Genomic DNA, 12,629 nt, shown 5'->3' with positions numbered 1-12,629 from the left:
AGATAGTGACATAGCACAGAAATGACTTCTCTCTGTTTCAGTCATGAGCTAGTTTTTCCATTGTACTATTCCACAGCTAATAAAACAGAGCAATTCTGCTTGTTTTTAATGTTCTGCCAGTGAACATACTGCTAGGAACAATAAGTATGAAATAAATTCTCATATTTTTTTCAGAGAGAATTAGTCTTTTACCATGAAATTTGGCCAAGCCAGGCAAATTAAACCTAGACAACAAAGCTTCAATTAGACATGCTACAGCACAGACTTACATGAAGAGTCTCTGAGTAGATTATAGTTCCAGAAATCAACAGATACTATAACAATATGCATTAGCCTCTGATTTTACTCTGGTTTTAGTAATATGTGAGGTCTGGGACAGAACTGCACTGTATTCAAACTCAAAACTGAAATCTGGTACATAGTTCAACGCATATAAATTGCAGATGCTTCATTTCTGTTCCAGACTTATTTATCCATCTATTCATTCAATTCACTTCTTCAAGAAATGCATATTTAAGTCCCACCACTTATTAGATGAGTTGCTTATTAGTTGGGGTAACTATTATTTAATCGAACATCTTAAATGAGTTGCTAAATGTTTTGGCATCAGCTTCCTCATATATAAAGTGCATATAATATTTGTAAATATCTTGGTAGTTTCTGGGATTGAGTTGACACATGCAATGTTTTAAAAGACCTGGCATATGATAAGACCTCAATAAATATTAGCTCCTTTTACTGCTCAGAACCTGGAGCCTGTTTCAGATTCTGTGTCTCCCTCTCTCTTTCTGCCCCTGCGCCACTTACACACACACTCTATCTCTCTCAAAAATAAATAAATATAAAAAAATTAAAAAAAATAAATTGAAGGTATGGTGATGAAAAATTAGACTTTGTTCTGGTTCGTGACAGTTTATAATTTCGTGTGCATCATTACTGCAAGACAATTCTATACGGACATCTAATGTTTCTACATGTCTTGTGAGCAGAAGTATTGACAGACTTTTGTTCTGATTATATTTTCAAATATGTTTTTGTAGAGAACAACCTTAGAAGAGAGAGGTATGTCTCCTTTCAGAGCAGAGAGCAGGTTTGTTTGTTGTCCATTATATAAAAAAATAATAATGTCTCTCTGGGACAAAGTGTGGGCAGGGTTGCTTAGAGCCAATTCTGAAAGACTGACATTTTCTAAATTTGGGATTCCTTTTCTCTAATGTAACCCATTGCATGCCCATATGTCACCTGGACCTCATCATTCTTCCTTGAAGGAACTGAGATTCAGGCAAATGTTGATATTTTGGCTGCAGCTATTGCTGTGAATAATAAACTGTCCTTTGTTTCTGATCCAGGAGTGTTTTGCCTTCTGCTAGCATCCAAGCTGACTTAATGTGCAATTCAGATAAAATCTCAAATTCTTCACAATTCCTAACAATCGTTAGGTGAATGATCAGAAATGTAAAGCACATCTGCATAAACACAAAAAGTACATATACACATACAAACATGTTCTTCTCGTGTATATAGAAAAAATGAGAATGGCTAGATATTATAGGAACATTAAGGAGTAGGATGTGGCGGTAGCAGTATTCTATTATAAACTGACACTAAAAACCTTAGAATGGGAAACAAACGTGGGAATCACCTAATCAAAACTACTAGCCAATACTGATAGGTGATACTGATGTTACCTACCACTTTTTCTCCAGTGCACGACAGAATAACTGGGGCACAGTATCCACTCACTGAATATATTGCTTAATAAATGTGTAAGTGATTTATGAATACATTTGTTAAAAGAATGTATATTCCTTACTGCCTGACAATCTCCATAATAGGGTAGGCACTTCTGCGTGGGAAATTCGGTCCTTTGCTGAACTCTTTTCTTTGGAAGTTCTTCCTTACTGTATTAATCAAGCTAGAAGAGACTGTGCTGTGAGAATGTAAAAACCACAAAATATTAGGGAATGGCATTAAATAATAAAAAGTTTATTTCTTTCTCACATCGTCATTCAATATGGGTCAGCAAGCTTGCCTTTCTAGTGACTTTCTCTTTTAAGTGATATGTCAGAAATTGGGGCTCTTCTGTACTGTTGCTCTATGCAGGAGTAAAATAAAAATGGCAGAATTATCTCTGGTGTACTTAACTGAACTAAAATTTGAGGGTTTTTTTTGTTTGTTTGTTTTTAATTTTTTTTTTCAACGTTTTTATTTATTTTTGGGACAGAGAGAGACAGAGCATGAACGGGGGAGGGGCAGAGAGAGAGGGAGACACAGAATCGGAAACAGGCTCCAGGCTCCGAGCCATCAGCCCAGAGCCTGACACGGGGCTCGAACTCACGGACCGCGAGATCGTGACCTGGCTGAAGTCGGACGCTTAACCGACTGCACCACCCAGGCGCCCCTAAAATTTGAGTTTTTGAACTTAATTTATTGATTCTAAGTCTTCCATTAGAGCAAAACCCAACAACAACAACAGCGTGTTTACTCTTTTCAGCATGATATTGTAGACAATCAAATACTTATTTCCCTTTAGTCTTTATTTTTCCTAGGCTAAATAATCATAATTCCTATAATCAGGTCACGCATTATATCATTCTCAGGTACCTCACCACTTTGATTATTTTCCTTTGGGCATCCCTTGAATTGTCAATAACATTTCAAGAGAACCACTAAAAACTGAATATAGTACCTCAGATGTTGTCAGACAAACATAGATGAAGTGAGCCTAATTTCCCATGATTTAAATTCTAGAGAGTCCAACAACTCTAGCCTTACATATTATCTTGTGAGAATTATGGAACACCAGGAAGGACAGTATTTTTAAGTATTGACTGATGCTCGCCATACTTCATTCCATTTTAGCCTGTCACCTCTCCTCCATTTAGGTCACTAGACTTTACACAGGCATTGCCTCAAGGAGGAGTGGCAACTATGGAAATTCCTGGCTTTTAAGCTTAAAAAGAAAAAAAAAGCAACGCAAGAATACTTGAAGATCAAGTTTTTCCTGCCTTTGAAGAGATAATAATTCTCTGGGCTAGAAGAAATAGGGAAGAATTACAGAGGAAGCTAGAGAGTTAGACACTGAGGAAGGCATAGGAGAGCAGTTTTCTGTGCCCTGTCCTGTCCACTTCCACCATCACCTTTGGAGTTGGTCCTGAAAAGGAGCAATAAAAGTCAGTCAGAACTAAAATTTGAAAGGATACGATACCTGTGTCTCTGCCCTTTGTTTAGCTGAGAGGCAGCAGCCTGCCGAGAATGTTACCATAGCATGAGAAATGAGTAGAGGTGGCTTTGTGGGGAGTCAGAACTAAGAACTGAAGCAACCATGTTCTCCCTCCCCACCCCCACCCTAGCCCCACAATTAGCCAAATGCCATTTCAGGAGAAGGGAAAAATCTGAAATGTCCAGTTTAACCTGAAATCATGAGTGTACCCAGAAAAAGTTGAGAAAATCCATCAGTGACTGAGTGTACTTGTACTTGACTAAGATTACCTTTTCTGCCTTTAGGAGCACTGAATGCTATATGCTGTAACAAGGAATAAGTTATGTTTTAGAAAAATACTGTCAACTTTTTAGCACACCCAAGGACACAACTTAAAAATATTCTGACAGCTACAGCTGGTTTGCTTGTGAATGAAAAAGGTATTGGATTTGGATTTAGAAGATCTAAGTGTAAATTACCACCTCTACATATTTGGCCACGTGTATCCTTTCTCTTTTAGCAATAGTTTCATCAGGAAAAACACATATTCTGACTTTCTCATAGCGGAATGAGATATTAGGTGAGCTAAATTCCTGCAAAATTGTTTTGTAATATTTAAATTGCCAAAAATATATTACCATTACTCTATTTCTACCAGGTAGTTGTGGTCTTAAAATTATGCTAGGTTGAATATAAGTAATTTGATACTACATTTTGATATTGAGTATAAGGAGACACTCTAGTTTGCTGCTTTTCAGATTTTAATGTGCATAGGAATCACCTGGAAGATCTTATCAAAATGTAAATTCAGATTCAGCAGGTTTGGCCCGGGACCTGAGATTTTCTACTTCTAATTTTCTACTTTCTACTTCTAAGTAGATTTTCTACTTTCTATTATCTACTTTGTAGATAATAATTGTGCTGGACTATAGACCACACTTGGAGGAACAGTGCTGTAGTTAACAACTAGTTTTTGTACATTTCCTGAGCTTGAAGTAACAATTAAAATTTAATATTGCACCTCACATTGCCTCAGCAATAGCTCCCACATTTCTTTATCTCTCCCATCTGTTCATATCAAGTTCTTCATATTCTCAGCATATCTGATATGGATGATGTCATGACCTGATTATCAAATGCTCTGAAATTACTTTTAGAGTTTTTTTTTTTATATTTGTTATTATCCATAAAGAACATGGTGTGCTTCCAGGGAAAGTATAAACAAACAGTTCAGTCCTTGAGAATTTATGAGATTTAATCCCACAATTTGGCAGCAGACATACCGTTATTTCAGTTATTCACTTTTAAGAAATGAACAAAATTTATATTTGGATATTATAAGTAAGAAAGTGAAACAAGTATTAAGGCAATAGAGGTACTGTTTTATTTTGTTTGTTTTTACTGTCTCTGTCTTTTTGAGATTCCAGGAAGGTGGTGTCTGTGGTGGAACAGGTTGTTGTCACTCATGCTTCTGTCCCTCTGGTGGGCACCACTGCTGTCTAGGGTACAGAACATCATGGCAGACATTAGAAATGATGTCATTTATTCAGCTGCTAAGAAAACGTTGTACACAAGAGACTGTGGCTTGCTTCTAGGATAGAATGGGTAGAAGCATCCAGAATTGCCAAATATACACGTCAACTTCTCTCACCATCCCTTTTTAGATATGGTATGCACACTGGCTAAGAACTGGACTGTGGAAACAGATTACCTGAGTGGATAATGTTGAGGAAATCGCTTAATCACTTGGTACCTTGATTTCCCATCTGTATAATGGAGATAATTATTGTATTTAGCTCATGAAGCTTTTTTGAGGATTAAATGAGTTAATATATGTAAAGTGCCAGGCACATAGCAGGTACTATATAAAAGTTGACTATTATCATTATTATTATCTTTATCACCATTGTTACTGTTACTTCATTTCCTTATCCTGATCAAGTTTCTGTTGTGGTTAGATAACTTCAGGCGGTATGGTACCTATACTACCAGGGTGGACATGATTTTCTTAATCTTTTTGGACACTAACATATGAAGGATGAATGGCGATAATTTATTGTCATGGGAGATGATATGAATCTGCTGAAATTGCGATGGATTTTATATTTTTCAGTTGTGCTACAGTCGTACTATATTAAAGAAAGTACTGATTAAAAACCTTAGAAAATGAAAGAAAAAGTATTTTCAAAGGTATTGAAAATACTCACCACATCTAACATTTTATCATTATTCTATAGACAGTATGAGAAGAGACGTGTTTGAAGACAATTTACTCGCCAAAAAGGGAATGAAAATTAGGCTAAAAAGTAATTAAAGTATATTTTCTGGATAAAGTTCGCATAAAATATTCTTAGCATCTGTGTTCTTCCTATTTGGTGTTGAAAGAGACCGAAACAAAAACATTATAGATTAACAATTCCACAACATTTACAGATCACAGACAGAGTCGTTCAATTCAAATTAACTTCAGCAGGTTTACACTGTACTTACATTTGGTACTGTGTGAGTCACCAAAGAAATATCTAACTCTGCCTTTTCCCCCATGGAATTTATTGTTTTATCTTTTCATAAGGGAGGCAGTTATGATAATTGAAATGATCAAGGCAAAGTAACGAACAACAATAATAATAATTGCATACAATCAAGTCACAAAATATAAGGTGCAGGCAGTACAAATGATAATGGTATAAAAGAAATCAATTTTAAAATGTTAAGATCTGCTTCCTAGAAGAGGTGCCATTTATAATGGGCCTTGGAAGTAAGTGGGATTTTGAATATATTCCAGGCATCTAAAGCCACAGGGATAATAATGTTAAGACATCCTCTCCAGTAATCTATTTATATAATAAGAATGAAATAGGCAGTTGGGAGGCAAATAAATCACTTTCAGGATTTGAAGATACATGCATACCTCATTTTTGGATCAAACACAGTGCATGAAAATTTGGCAAAACCAAACAAACAACAGACAATGGAGTAATTTTTTTTGTTTGTTTCATAAGTTATTGGCATTCAAAGTGGTCCAGAAAGGTTTCCTTAAATGCAAAACCTCTTTTGTGTTTATTAAACATAAATTGCTTTCAAAAATTGTTATTTACTCTCAGTGTTCTAGGTTGACACCTCTTGTACAAAGTGACATCACAGCCCTTAATACCATTTTGTGCCTGGTGATCATAGGAAGTTATGTGGCATAGCTTTTCCTCTCTGCTTTCTCTCTTCTGAATGACAGCAACATGGGGCTTTGGCTTCATTAATCCTAAAATATTTAAATCAAATTATAAAACTAATGTATTAAAAATGAGAAATAAATTCAAACCACATTGTTCTGGCTGCTGTGATTTATTACTCCAATTGGTCTTTGTCTGTGGCTAGTTAGCCCGGTGGGTTAGAACAGAGTGTTAATGATGCCAAGATCAAGAGTTTAATCCTCCCTGGCCTACTTAGCTTTGTTCCATTTCATGGATAGAACCATACCCCCACCCAGACCAGACTTCATGTGATTGTATTCCACTTGTCAAAGGCTGACAAAGACAATGGACTTAAATTGGCCCAGGTCTACCATTACTACCAGGAAAACCAGCGAAGAAACAGACAAGGAACTCAAGGTACATAATGAACTAATGGTCTGTCATTATCTTCCATGAAGACAAATGATTCTATCTCATGGTTAAGTACATATTCTTTGGTGATGTTTTAATTCAGGCTAAGGAGTGTCCTGACATCTCTTCATCTCATCTCATTGTTTCCCAACTTAGAGACTTTTATTATTAAATCTCTATAAAATACACTATATCAGGAATACTATGAAATCCTACAATACCAGCCAAAATTAATTCTTGAAAACAGACCTCTACAGAGAGAGCAAGTGGACTGTTTTAGGAATACATTCTAGGTGGTAAATAGAGGTACTAAGAGAGGGTCATGGCCAACTTTCCACAAGTCAGAACTAGGGAAGCAGGTGCTGCCAGTTTGCTATGTGTCTCTTCTGGATCAGTGGGAGATATTTAAAACCTCACTATATATTAAGCAAACCAAACTATGGGGATTAGAAGTAGCCTCATTATTAATTGTAGATAGGTGAAACTTTATCCTTCGAGTCTTTAAGTGAGGTCTTCAACTTGTAACTTGCACTGTGTACGCTAACCTAAAGATGTTATAAAAGGAGTAAATATGTCACAGAAGGGACCACTTTACTAGATGTTGAAAACCATTAGAAAAAAAAGTGCCACCTTGAATCAGAGTACAAAAAAAACCTCTGTAAGAAGCCCTAAGAAATTCTTGCATGGGTGTTTTTAAAATACTCAACAGAGAGAACATGCTATTATGAGCTTACCCATTAAATGTTACAGGTTGAAAGTGAATAAAATAATGCAAAACATAACAGGCGTGTGCCATGCATAACTCTCACATGTGTTACACCCTAGATTGTCCTTGAATTCATGGGACTGGATGGATGCTTGCTTTGTGTGTTTTTAGGTCAGAACTCATAAAAAGACCTGCAAATTATGTGGGTTTTTAAATAAGTTTATTTATTTATATTTGAAAGAGAGAGAGAGAGAGAGAGAGAGAGAGAGAGAGAGAGAGAGAGGAAGTGGAGGGGCAGAGGGAAAGGGAGAGGGAGAGAGAGAATCCCAGGCAGGATCCCTACTGTCAGTGTGGAGCATGACATGGGGCTCCATCTCACCAAATGAACCTGTGAGGTCATGACCTGAGCCCAAATCAAGAGTCCAACCACTTAACTGTCTGAGCGCCCCATGGTTGTTTGTTTGTTTTTTTTAATTTTTGATTGTTCTATGATAAATCTTGTTCTTGATTTTTGTCTGTTCCACAACTTGCCAAGGTAGGTTTGTAACAGGGAAATGCATTAACATTTTGAAGTTCAGCATGGGTCAGGTGGTGCCTTATGAGATTTATGTACATTATTTATCCTCATAGAAGTCCTATATATCTGATTATCTTTACTAGATATGAGAAAACTGACATTTTTTTCTGAAGGCAGTGTTTATGCTCTTTTAATTCTTCATGTGAATATCTGAGAGCCCGATGGTGACCCTGCATTTTATTGTCACCCCACAGCCTGGCCAGCTCTGCCCTCCTTGTAAGGAGGTCTGTTACCAGGGACTTCTCTAATCACCCTCTCCTATGCAGCTTGCTGTCCTGGCCACCTGCCTACTCTGGCCACTCTTCTTTACTCCATTTAAAGTCCTTGTTTCCTGAAACCAAGGCCATGTTTCTGGTGGTATCATATGCTATTCAATTTTTAACAGATTATGAAGGAAACAAAGAAAAATTAACCAGAAAAGTACTTTTGAGATAAAAACTCACAATTCAACCCAAAAAGAAAAATTTTAAGCTGCTCCTATAATCCCTTGCAGTTATTTTTCCTGTTGAACTTGGGAATTTTCAGGAGTTCCTTGTTTAGTTATTTCCAAAACCAATTCTTAAAGCTAGAAACCCAGAAATTATGGAAAGAACTTAAATGTCCATCAATTGATGAATGGATAAAGAAGATGTGGTTTATATATACAATGGAATACTACTTGGCAATGAGAAAGAATGAAATCCTGCCATTGACAGCAATGTGGATGGAACTGGAGGGTATTATGTTACATGAAATAAGTCAGTCAGAGAAAGACAGATACCATATGTTTTCACTCATATATGGATCTTCAGAAACTTAGCAGGAGACCATGGGGGAAGGGAAGGGGATAAAAAAAGTTACAAACCGAGAGGGAGGGAGGCAAACCATAAGAGACTCTTAAATACAGAGAACAAACTGAGGGTTGGTGGGGGTTGGGGGAGAGGGGAAAGTGGGTGATGGGCATGGAAGAGGGCACTTGTTGGGATGAGCCCTGGGTGTTGTATGTAAGTGATGAGCCATGGGAATCTGCCTCCAAAACCAAGAGCACACTGTACACACAATTTGACAATCAATTATATTTTAAAAAAAGAAAAGAAACCCGGGCTTAGCAGAAATTTTAATTCAATTGACCCATTAGACAAATAATTGATCTATGAAGTTTTCTCTTGAGGCTTGTCAATTCTTTGGTAAATCTAGCCTCTTGCCTCCTAAATACATATATGTGAAGTTAGATGTGTATGCAGTTAATTAGACCTAGTGCCCATTTATTATTAAGTGATACAGTTTTTTGGAAGTGTTTTGCAATCAAACACTGTGGTCAGATCCTGGTTCAGTCACTCATGAGCTAGGTGATTTTAAAGTATTTAATTTTTCTGATCTTTAGTTCTTCCATATCTGAAATGGTGATAGCAACTACTGCATAGGATTATTGTAAGAATCACATGAGGGAGATGAAAGCATTTTTAACACAAATGCCTGGACCATTGCAGATCCTCATAAAGTGTGAGTTCCCTTTATCACCATTTTCTTCATGAAAGTACAAAAATCATAAATACCTGATGTATATAAACTCCCTCCATTTTTCGTCATTCTCTTACAAGAGCACATGCATTAAATCATCTAGTCTATAACCTACATTTCAAGTGGTGAAAATCTACTTTTAAATTAAGCCTATCCCTACAACTGTGAGTATGTTGAACCCCAAAGGATATTATCCCTTAATAAAAAATAAAAAAATATATAATCCCTTAATAAATTATCCCTTAATAAATAAATAAATTATCTCATTCAATAAATATTTAATGAATGTTTATAAGGTACCATAATAGTGAATGAAATATATATGTTTTATGCCTATATGAATCATAATGAAGAGACAAGGGGAAAAAAAAGCTTGAGAAAAAGCATGTATTTTAAAAGGAAGAGGAGTGTTGAGAAGGCAGTTATTGGAGAGAATAGTGGAGATGGGATGGGTGTACTTTAGATTAGGAAGTGTCTTTGAGAAAGCACATTGAAGCTACAAACTACATGGCAACTAGACCAAGTGTGGGGGGGGAAGAATTATCCAAGTAAATAATGCATGCAAAGACTAAATAAAAGAGAGTTCATTGTGCTGGAACAAATGAATGGATGGCATGTGTTATTGCAAAGTCTCGTAGTAGGCAGGAGGAAATGGATAGTAGGCTATGGAGGTAAGTTGGCAGAGGAAGAGAGACAGAAGAAATGAGAAAGACAGAGACAGAGAAAGAGACAGAGAGACACAGAGAGGGAGAAAGATGGAAAGATAATTTATAATAAAGAGGCACTATATTCACCATCCAACTCAGTGGACATTGACCTAGCCCAGAGTAAGAGTAAGATGGGATGCATGAATCTTTCATTTCTTGAGTTGGTCTAAATTCCCAATGCTTCTCTCCCATTATGTGTGTATCTTGCCAATTTGAGTAAGATTTTAGCATTTAAAAATTAGCATAATTCTTAAAAGACATGATTCCTTAAACATTGACCATACTTCATCTGGTGTTCAATCCAAAAAAAGGTAGTCTTTTCAATGCTAAAGGTCAAATTGTCTGTGTTGAACTTATTAAGACTCAGTACATATTGAAGAAATTTTCAGTAATAATTTGAGCTGCATATGGTTTCATTTGCTTTATTTATTGACTTTAGAACTCCATGTAAGATGTATCTCCACTCTGTAAGTCTTGGGTTCTGAGGAGTGCTCTGGATTGGAGGTTAATTTTTGTGAGTTATTCGTATATTCAGTATAGGTGATTTGAAGATGGATGAGATCTTTTAGGATGAGAGGCTAGAGTAAGATAACTAAAAGGTCTAGGACAAAGCAACCAATAAACTCAATATTTAGAGTTTAAGTAGAGGAGGACTTTGCAGAGGAAACTGAGAATAGCCAAAGTGTAAGTAGAAAGTTTAAGATGGGGGGAGGGGGTGTCATGGAAGGGTGTCAAGAGAAAAGAGAATTTTAAGGAGTGATTAATCCTTAATGTCAAAATTAATGAAGCATCAATTAGGATGCAGTTTGAAAATGAACTTTGAACTTGCTATCATGATCATTATTGGTGATTTTAATAAATTTTAGTGGGGTAATGGGACAGAAATCTGACTGTAAGTGGACTAAATAGAGAATGGAAGGGGAAAATAAGGAGAAAGTGAATTTGAGGGCTTTGAGAATGATAGAGAAGATAGGAGGCAATAGTTACAAGAGAACATGGATAAATGTGCTAGAGAAATACAGTAAAGTTGCTGAGCATTGAAGAAGGCCCATTTAAGGCAGGTGATCCTAGAGGACAACTGAATAAAGTGGCTTATTGCTTAACATGTGAGATTTGACCTTCTGTTCTTACAACTATTCTACTGGTATTACTGGCACCAGCCCTAGATCCAGGCAAACACAGCCCCTCCCTGGCCTCTGAGTTTTAGAGTAGTCCTCACTGGCCCTCTTCCTGTTGTGGCTCTCTGTAGGGCAAAGGGGACATGCTTACCCAAAACTTCCTTCTTATACCCCTTTCCCCATTAAACTATTGCATTAGTTTCCTATTGCTGCTGTAACAAATTGCCACAAACTCAGTGGCTTAAAACTATGTAGATTGATTATCTTACAGTTATGGAGGTCAGAAGTCCAAAATGATGTTGGCAAGGCTGTGTTCCTTCTGGTGGCTCTATGACACTCCAGTTGCTTGCCTTTTTTGTCTTCTAGAAGTTCCCTCTGTTCCTTAGCTCATTGCTCCCTTTCATCATCACAGTTATCTGTGGTCTGTAGAGTCCTTCTCACTTCAGATCAATGTGACACTGACTCTTCTGCCTCCTGACTCCTTCTTAAAAGGATGCTTGTGATTACACTGGGCCCAGTCAGATAATCCAGGATAATTTTCCTGTCTTAAAATTTACTCGTTAATAAACTTAATCCCATCAGCAGTCTCACTCCCTTTTGCTATGTGAGATAGGCATGTTCATAAATTCTAGGGATTAGAATACAACATTTTTGAGGGTTGGACAGGCATCATTCTGCCTAGAAAAACCACGTTTCTTAAGACCTAGGAAATTCCTGTGCAGATGACCCAAACCTGCTTCCTCAGAGCCATGATTGTAGAGTGGGCTGCATTATCAGGGACTCAGCTTAGGCCAGACAGCTGGTCAAGGATCTGCTGTTTGGTGAATTGGGAGGGGAGTAGCTAGATACACAGGTTGAGAAATCCATGTGTGTGTACAGAAGGTTCCATGTTTCTTACACTGGCACCCCAATTAAAGACAAGCCTGGCTGTCATCACTCAGAAAAACAAAACAAAACAAAACAAAACAAAAAACTGCTTTCTTTTTTGCCCTATCTTATCCCAAGAGATATTGGGAAACCTACTTCATGTTACCCTCTCTAATTAAAACTGGTTTGGGGAGTTCACCACACCAAATTCCAGCTGTAAAATTGGGAACATTCTGGGAAATTTGGTGAGTGAGGCAAAAATATAGGGACTGTAAACCCCTGGCTCAGAAGAGTTGGGAACATTTAAGGTAATTTCAATATTCTGTTGGAATTATAGTGGCTGGGTAGAAAAG

This window comes from Prionailurus bengalensis, chromosome C2 (genome assembly GCF_016509475.1).
Source record: "Prionailurus bengalensis isolate Pbe53 chromosome C2, Fcat_Pben_1.1_paternal_pri, whole genome shotgun sequence".
NCBI lineage: Eukaryota > Metazoa > Chordata > Mammalia > Carnivora > Felidae > Prionailurus > Prionailurus bengalensis.
This window is presented reverse-complemented; position numbering follows the sequence as displayed.